The sequence below is a fragment of the Triticum urartu genome, chromosome 5 (genome assembly GCF_003073215.2).
Source record: "Triticum urartu cultivar G1812 chromosome 5, Tu2.1, whole genome shotgun sequence".
In the NCBI taxonomy this organism is placed as follows: domain Eukaryota; kingdom Viridiplantae; phylum Streptophyta; class Magnoliopsida; order Poales; family Poaceae; genus Triticum; species Triticum urartu.
Genome location: NC_053026.1, coordinates 136,269,626 through 136,279,446, shown reverse-complemented (window position 1 = coordinate 136,279,446; position 9,821 = coordinate 136,269,626).

Genomic DNA, 9,821 nt, shown 5'->3' with positions numbered 1-9,821 from the left:
ACCGCCTCGGCCACCGAGAGAACGATGCCCGCCACCAGATCGACTGCCTCGGCCACCGAGAGGAAGATGAATTGGGTCCGCCCTGTTTCGGCCCCCGCATTCGAGACGAGCCCTTCCCCAAAGGGTTCACGCTCCCAAGAGACACGCCCAAATACACCGGCTCCATGAAGTCGGAGGACTGGTTGGTTGACTACTCCACAGCCATCTGCATAGCAAATGGAAACAAGCGCGTTACCGTGATGTACGTTCCGCTCATGCTCCAGGGCACAACCCGGACATGGCTGAACAGTCTGAAGCCCCGCAGCATCAACAGCTGGGTCGACTTCACCAAAGCCTTCATCCTCAACTTCACCAGCACGTATAAGCGGCCGCCCAAGCCTCGCCAGCTCTCCTTGTGCGTACAAGGCCCCAACAAGTCCACCCGCGACTACCACACGTGCTGGGCCGAGCTCCGCAAATCTTGCGAAGGCATGCACGATGAGTACGCTATCGAGTACTTCACCGCTGGGTGCCGAGAGGGCACCCTCCTCAAGCACCGACTCCTCTGCGACGAGCCGGCGACCCTCAACGAGCTGCTGATCATAGCAGATAAATATGCCATGGCCGACTCCTCCATGAAGGCAAAAATCTAAGTTGATGTGTTTGGCAAAGTAGCCCCTCAAGCTCCTTGAACCCCGGCTGGCGACACCAGTCGGCGCCAGCAACCAAGCGACAACAAGCGCAAGGCCATGCAGCTGGCTTCCACGAGCCAGCAGGTGGTGACAATCGAAGAACAGCAGCCAGATGGGCAGCCTCCGTCCAAACGCCTGAAGGGCGGCAAGACCAATTGGCTACCGGCTTTCTCATATGAGCAGACTCTTGACACACCCTGTAAATTCCATAGTGGTGCGAAGCCGTCCAATCACACCACTCGGAAATGCCATTGGCTCACTAGGATCGCCAAGGGAGACGGCCTTCTGCCTCCTCCGCCTGCTGGGCAGCCGCCCCCTCCCCCTCAACAGCCGGCCGTTCGACCAGTCGGAGCCATACAAGACGAATACCCCGAAGAGCACGGAGCTTATGTCGTGTTCACCAGCGTGGCCGACGATAGGCACAACAGACGGCAACGACAGCAAGAAGTGAATGCAGTAGCATCGGAGACCCTCGAGTTCATGCATTGGTTCGAGAATCCCATCAACTGGAGCAGAGCCGACCACCCGGAGGTGATGCCCAATCCCGGTTCCTACGCCCTGGTTCTGGATGCCACCTTTGCCACTGATAGGAGAGCTGCTCGGTTTTCCCGAGTTCTGATAGATGGCGGCAGCAGCATCAACATTATGTACAAAGATACCATGGAGAAGTTAGGAATCAGACAAAGACAGCTTCAACTCAGTCGGACTGTATTCCATGGCATAGTTCCTGGCCTTTCCTGCTCAGCAATCGGCATGATCCAGATAAACGTCCTGTTTGGAGACAAGGATCACTTCCAACGAGAGCCAGTCTGGTTCGAGGTGGTGGACCTCGAGAGCCCGTCCCATGCTCTACTTGGCCGACCTGCACTGGCCAAGTTCATGGCGGTCCCCCACTACGCTTACCTCAAAATGAAGATGCCGAGTTCTAAGGGAATTCTGGCCATAGCAGGGGACTACAAGAAGTCGTCCGCTTGTGCGGCTGAGAGCAGTCGGCTGACCGAGTCCCTCGTGATCGTGGCCGAGAAGCGGCTCCTTGACCGAGTTGTGGGAATGGCAGGCAAGCAGCCGGACATGCCACCCCACCGCAAGGAGTCGGAAGCCCAGGGCTCGTTCAAGCCGGCCAAGGAGACAAAGAAGATACCTTTGGACCCGGAGCACTCGGAGAAGTACGCTGTCATAGGTGCAAACCTCGATAGCAAATAGGAAGGCGAGCTTGTCGATTTCCTCCGTGAGAATCGGGACGTCTTTGCATGGTCACCTAAAGACATGTCGGGTGTTCCGATGGATTTCGCCGAGCACAAGTTACATGTCCGGTTTGATGCCAAGCCAGCCAGGCAGCCCTTGCGCCGCCAGAGGAGAAGAGAAGAGTCATCGGAGAAGAGATAACCCGGCTGCTGGTAGCCGGCTTCATCATGGAAGTGTTCTTTCCGGAGTGGATGGCCAACCCAGTCCTTGTGCTGAAGAAAAACAAGCAGCGGCGCATGTGTATTGATTACACCAGCCTCAACAAAGCCTGCCCAAAGACCTGTTTGCTTTGCCGAGAATTGACCAAGTGATAGACTCCACAGCCGGATGAGAGCTGTTGAGTTTTTTGGATGCATACTCAGATATCACCAGATCAAGCTAAACACGACCGATCGACTGAAGAGCGCCTTCATCACGCCATTTGGAGCCTTCTACTACCTAACCATGACGTTCGGCTTTAGGAATGCCGGCGCCACATTTCAACGTTTCATGCAGAAGTGCCTCTTCAAACAACTCGACAGAAACGCCCACGTTTACGTGGACGATGTCGTGGTGAAGACGGAGAAGCGTGGAACACTGCTAGAAGACCTCAAAGAGACCTTTGCTAACCTACGCCGGTTTCAAATCAAGCTCAACCCAGAGAAATGCGTCTTCAGAGTACCAGCCGGCCAGCTTCTTGGATTCCTGGTCTCAGAGCGCGGCATAGAATGCAACCCTGTGAAGATCAAGGCCATCGAGAGGATGGGAGTACCCACCTAACTGCGGGATGTGCAGAAGTTCACCGGCTGTTTGGCGTCCATCAGCCATTTCATCAGTCGGCTGGGAGAGAAGGCCCTTCCCCTGTACCAGCTCATGAAGAAGACCACTTTTTTCAAATGGAACGACATGGCGGATGAAGCTTTTCTCCAGCTCAAGAAGATGTTGACTACTCCGCCTGTCCTGGCGGCTCCGACTCCTAAGGAGCCCATGCTCCTCTACATCCCCGCCACCAGCCGAGTGGTCAGCACAGTCATAGTGGTAGAACGCAAGGAGGAAGGAAAGGCGCTACCAGTCCAGAGACCGGTGTATTACCTAAGTGAAGTGATGTCAGCCTCCAAGCAAAACTACCCCCACTATCAGAAGATGTGCTACGGCGTGCACTTTGCCGCGAAAAAATTGAAGCCGTACTTTCAAGAGCACCCAATCACTGTTATCTGCACGGCTCCGCTTGCCGAGATCATTGGAAGCCGAGATGCCTCCGGCCGAGTGGCCAAATGGGCCATAGATTTGTCCCCCTACACCATCTACTACCAGCCTCGCACCGCCATCAAGTCACAGGCACTGGCCGACTTCCTCGTCGACTGGGCCGAGACCCAGTACCTGCCACCGGCGCCGGACTCCACCATTGGCGGATGCACTTTGATGGTTCCAAGATGCGCACCGGTTTGGGAGCCAGCATCGTCCTCACCTCTCCCAAAGGCGACAAGCTCATATATGTGCTGCAAATCCATTTTGCCACTTCCAACAACGTCACTGAATATGAGGCACTCATTCGCGGGCTCTGGCTTGCCAAAGAGCTCGGCATTCGCCGGATCATGTGCTATGGTGACTTTGACTTGGTGGTCCAGCAGTCGTCAGGCGACTGGGACGCCAAGGATGCAAACATGGCGAGCTATCGTTTCCTCGTACAGCAACTCAGTGGGTATTTTGATGGGTGCGAGTTTCTCCATGTACCAAGAAACAATAATGAGCAAGCAGACGCCTTGGCGCGAATCGGCTCCACCCGTCAAGCAACACCGACCGGCGTCGCCCTACAACGCCTCCTCAAGCCGTCTGTCAAGCCATCGCTAGATTCGGATTCTATCTTCGTGCCGGCTCCTCCTAAAGCGGTCGGATCCGACTTAAGAGCTCCAGCAGTCGGCACAGGAATTCTGGTAGGCGGCCCGGGGGCCGCTGCAGTCGCACTCGGCCTAGAGACTTCAGAGCCCGGCCTGGGAACTGCAGCGGTCAGCCCAGAGACTTCATCGACCCAGCAAGCGGCAGCCGACTCCAACCCGCCGCCTCCTGGCCCAACCGCCCTCATCCAAGTTGAAGTCCTGACAGTCAAAGAAATCGCAGCACCTTCATGGGCCCAGCCCATCCTCAACTTCCTAGTAAAAAAGAGTTGCCGACTGATGAGAGCTCGGCCAGGCAAGTACAACGCCGGGCAGCAGCATACACCATAGTCAACAGAGAGCTGGTGAGGCGCAGTGTCACCGGTGTCTACCAGCGCTGCGTCGAGCTGGAGCAAGGCCAAGCAATCCTCAAAGACATCCATCAAGGCGAATGTGGACACCATGCGGCTTCAAGAGCACTTGTCACCAAGGCTTTCCGCCATAGTTTTTTCTGGCCAACTGCCCTGGAAGACGCCAAGAGCTTGGTCCAAAAATGCAAAGGGTGCCAGAAGTTTTGTTCAAAGCCTCATCAGCCAGCTTCTTCACTCAAGACTATTCCCATAGCCTGGCCCTTTGACGTCTAGGGCCTGGATATGGTGCGACCATTCAAGACGGCAAGAGGTGGCTTGACTCATCTGCTTGTCGCGGTGGACAAGTTCACCAAGTGGATAGAAGCAAAACCAATCAAGAAGTTGAATGGTCCGACTGCTGTGACTTTCATCTCCGACATCACCGTTCGGTACGGCATACCCCATAGCATCATCACTGACAACGGCATGAACTTCGCCAAAGGTGCTTTGGCCCGTTTCTGCGCGATGCAGGGCATCTGACTGGACTTGCTCATCCGCAGTCAAACGGCCAGGTGGAGCGAGCAAACGGCCTCATTTTGTCCGGCATCAAGCCCCGACTGGTCGAGCCTTTGGAACGGTCGGCCAGCTGCTGGCTCGACGAGCTACCGGCTGTCCTCTGGAGTCTGTGCACAACTCTGAACAAGTGAACCGGCTTCACGCCCTTCTTCCTCGTCTACGGTGCCGAAGCCGTCATCCCAACGGACATAGAATTCGACTGCCCTCGAGTCACCATGTACACCGAGGAGGAGGCGGAAGAAGCTCATCAAGACGGCGTCGATCTGCTGGAAGAGGGCCGGCTGTTGGCACTCAGCCGGTCCAGCATCTACCAGCAAAGCCTGCGCTGATACTATAGCCGGAAGGTCAAGCCGAGATCTTTCCAAGAAGGAGACCTTGTGCTCCGGCTGATCCAGCGAACAGTCAGCCAGCACAAGCTCTCAGCGCCTTGGGAGGGTCCCTTCATCATCAGCAAAGTGTTGGGCAACGACTCCTACTACCTGATCGACGCTCAGAAGCCTCGAGCACGCAAGAGGGATGACTCCGGCAAAGAGACGGATCAGCCATGAAATGCAAATCTCCTTCAAAAATTTTACAGTTAATGCGGTATGTACCACGCTACCTTTTGTATTAAAGCACGAAGACTCCGGTCCCCCGAGAAGAGCTCGGGGACTGCCCTCTTTCATTTATATGATAAGAATTATGCTTATGAGCATGTCATTTTCTTTATGCCGCTCGGCACCGGGTCCGACTAGTCGGCCCGGGGACTTGCCGCCTTGTGCTATGAAGTGCTTCCTGCAGCCGGACAAGTAATGTGTTGGCACTTAAGCCGTCTCCTGCCAGAAGCCGCATCTCGCAGAGCGACTGTCTGGTGGGCAGGAGCAAGGCAGAAAGGGTGCCCACATGAAAAATGGCTAAGGACACAAAGCACGTGCATAGTCCAAGCCGGCTTCTCGCCTCACCAGCCGGCCTGCCGACTTCTACTTAACTTGCTAGAATGTTCTAAAAACAGCTATGTACTTGCCTTCTCGGAAGTAGCTTAGTACTTGACCCAGCCACAGTCCGTAGAGCGGCTGTTCGGCTGGCAAGACGACAACCAAGGGAAGGCAGCAAAGGAAAAAGCCAAAGAGCAGCAAGCAAGAAAAGATAGAACTCAGAAAAATATTTACATAACAAAGGCCCTTGGCCGATCTTCAAAACACAAGTTTAAGATACACCCCGCGGGTGGAATTGTGCAAATTAATAAATTCGTCGAGACTAATAGACAAGTAAAGCAAAAGATAAACTGGCGGCCTAGGAAGCGGCCAAAGGGTTCGGTGGATCGAAGGAATTGGCGGCGCCGGTTGGTGGAGCGTCCGGCTGGTCAGTCTCCGCTTGGTCGCCTCCGGCAGTAGCCGGCTCGGTTGGGCGTGGCTTGTTGCTTGAGGCACGGTCGAGCTGGGGATGGCCGCCCGCTCCGACCTCTGGCGCCTCCTCTTCGCCTTCCTCCTCCGCCTCGCCCTCTTCCTCACCGCTGGAATCGATCACGTCCGCCGAGTCCTCGCCGTCTTCCGGGTTCACCCTGAACCATTCCGGCGGCGCCTCGGTGCTGTCCTCAACCCGCTCCGGGACGAAGATGCTGGTGTCAGTGTACTCAGCGATTGACGCCGCGCGCTTGACGAGTTCATATTCCACGACTGCCAACTCCTCCTGAGCCTCCAGCCGGAATGTGGCTAGCTTGGCTAGACTCAGCCCAGGGTACCACGCCTTGACGAACTCCAAGGCCCGACGCGCTCTAGCCTGGGCCAAGGAGCCCTTCCAGGCTTCAAGATGGCCAGCCGCCACCTCCAGCCAGTCGGCAGGCCGGCTGGGAGTGCGCGGTGCCGGCATGTCAGGCCACAGGGCGGCGATCGCCTGGGCGCCGACACGCTGAAGCCAGCGCAGCATCCTGTAAGCGACCGAAGATGGGCCTGGATGCTCAGGATCTGCTCGTTAAGGGTTCGGGGGCGTTGGCGGTGATCTGTGCACCGTCCGCCCTCCGTCCTTCGCGATCAGCTTCAATGGCTTGGTTGGCGGCATCCGAGTGACCAGGGAAGAAGCCTGCCAAGACAGAAAGAAAAAAGCCAAAGGTAAAGACGAGAAGCCGGCTCAACCAACAGTCGGTAGCTGAGAGAAGGAAAAAGAGGGAAGCTCACCATCGACTATGTCCTCGATCGCGTGAAAGCCAGAAGTCAGCATTGCCTCCTTGTCGGTCCAGGCGGAGCGCTCGATCGCAAACTCAACAATGAGTCTGGTCTCCTTGTCCTCTGTCTCCTCCTGGGCCTTCTTGAGGAGCTCCTTCTGTTCCGCCAGTTGCGCAACAAGCCGGTCGCGCTCTTGAGCCAGTTTGCTACAGTCCACCTCCTTGGCATGAAGTGCGGCGTTGGCTTCGCCCAGTTGCTGTTGAAGGGTGGCATTGGCCTCTGCAAAAAGTAGAAAAAAAGAGACGACAATAGTTAGCAAAGAAAGATGAAGTTGCCAGGAAGATCTGGCCCGACTGCTCAGCAATCAGCCCGAATCTCAGGGACTACAGCCCACGGGTGCGCCAGCGTGCCCCGCAGAGAAAGAAGGAGACTTACTCCGGCTTTCCGACAAGTCGGCGGCACGTTGATCCAACTCCTGGACTCTGGAGTTGAAGGCGGCCGCACGGAGGTTATGATAATCCTGCAGCAAATATATTAGCACTCGGAGTTCGCTAAGTAGAGTTCCGAGCCGCCTGCTCAGCAGCCGGCCTGAAACTCGGGGACTACACCCAGTGGTTCACCAGCGCGCCCCATGAAGAAGTACAAGAATTAAAAACAAAGGAGCCAGAAGTGTACCCAGATGGCCTCTCGCGACTCCAGGAACGCCTTGTTGTAGAGCTTGAGAGCGTCGGCCTCGGCGCGGAGTTTGGCTTGAACGTCCAGAATCGCCTTGTTCAGAGGACCCGTTCCACCTCTCCGCACCCACCCAGACGGCGCGGCGCTGGTGGCCTCGGTGTCTAGGATCAAGGAGTTTGCGGTGCCGGTCTCCAACGGGCGTGGCGCCGAAGCCGCCTTCCCGAGCCAACAGAGAAAGGATGTGCGGACCCTGGGAGTCAGGCCCGTCACCATCTCATTTTCAGCTAGTGGCGCCGGCGGGTCGGCCGGCTACTTGTCTCGCGCCTCCTCAGAAGGAGGTGGCGGGGGCACGATTACATCCGGCGTGACGACGTCGCCGCTGTCCCTTTCCATAATAGGGTGCTTGCCGCCGGCTTCCCCAGTCTGTGCCACAAACTCCGTTGGTGGCGGTGCAGAGTTCAGAGGGACAACAAACATCGCCGACTGGCGATGCGCGTCGTCTTCATCATGCTTCTTCGCCGCGTCGGCGGCCTCGGCCTCCGCCAGCTTCTTCAAGGCGGCGGCCTCCGCCTTGTCAGCTTCCGCCTTCTTCAGGCGGGCGGCTTCCTGCTCCTCACGTGCCTCCCGCGTGTTCCGCTCCGTCGCCTCCCGAAGGTCGGCGGCCGGATCGATCCGCCGGGTGGTGGTGGAGGTCTCCGCCGACCTCACGATGGAGGCGGCGGCCGACTTCTCGAGAGAGAGCGGAGCCCTAAAATCAAGAAAATAAAGCAAAGGAAGTTCAGAAATAATCAATAAGAAAGAAAGCACAAGGGAAAGAAACTTATGCCGACACCATAGGGGGCTCCTTGGGGAGCTTTTGGTACTTAGCCGCCTTCGCTGCGGCCTCCTTCTGCCTGGTCGCGGCGTTTGGATTCTTGGGCTTCTTCAACGCGCTGCCGAACAAGGCGGCGCCTTGCTTACGCTTACGCGTGCCGCCTCGGGCAGTCGACTCGCCGGAGGGGCCTGCGTCCGCCTTGCCAGCACCTCGCACAGGGCGCGGATCTTCTTCGTCTTCATCATCATCAGGACAGGTCTCGATGCCCCCTTCTTCAGAGCCGCCTGCCTCGTAGATGCCGCCCATAGCGGTGTCCTCCAAGGCGGCTGCCCCCAAGTCGGGGTCGTCCACGTCGCTCACCGCCTGGTCCGGCTGGTAGTCACCACCCGCCCCTACGACCACGGCCGTCGTATTCGACATGTAGATCTGTTTGAGACAATGGGAGGCCGGCTGATCAAGACCAAAATCAAGACTAGGGCAAGTATCACAGAAAGAGAATTGGAAAACTTACCGCAGGCGGCGGGTCGGCACGAGAGAATGGCCGCTTGCCGAAACTCCAAGACCCCTCCAGCCTGAGGCCGGAGATCTTGTTCACCAAGTTCGTGACTTTGGCGGCCGGCATCTCCTTTGGTGCTTAGCCGGCACGAGTCGCGGTGCCCGCTCATCTGGCTAATCAGGTGCGTTCGGCTTTGGAGCTGGAGAACCCGGTGCTCAACGAAGGCGACCAGCATGTCAGACGCCCTGAGGCCTTCGGTGTTGATCAGCTCCCGGAGCCGTTGGATGGCGGTGGCGCCATCTGCCGACACCGGCTTCGGTTTTTAGCCCCAGCTAGCCCGGGGCTCGGCAGGCGGGCCGGCTTCGTAAGCCGTCAGGTTGAGGAAGTCGGCCGCCGGGTCTATGTTCTCCATGTAGAAGTAGGATTGCTGCCACATCTTGACCGACTGCGGCAGCTTGATGACGGGGAAGGCGTTTTCTGGCGATGGTCAGTGAACTGCAACAAAGGCACCGCACTAGGCAGCCACCTCCTGGACGGAGGTGCCCAGTTTGGTGTAGAAGAAGGCTCCCCACAGCTCGATGGTGGTGAGAATGCCGAGGTATCCTTCGCACATCATGATGAAATCGGCTAGGAGCATCACGGTGTTGGGCGTGATGTGATGGGGCTGGAGGTGGTAGAATTCGAGGAATGAGCGAAGGAAGTCGCTCGCCGGCAGGCCGAAGCCCCGGATGAAGTGCGAGCAGAAGACGACCCGCTCGCCCTCACCCGGCGCCGGTGAGATCTCTCCCTCCGACGGCACGCGCGCCTTCACGTGGCCTGCGCTGGGGAGACGCCGCGTCTCGCGGAGGAAGGTTATGTGATCTTCGTTGATGCTGGATCGCTCCCAGTTTCCTCCTCGCTCGCGCGCCATGGAGAGCTCGACGAAGAAAGGCATGGAGAGGAAGCTGAGAGTGGGGTGGAGCAAGGAGGCTCGGGCGAACGGGCTCGACAGAGACGAACT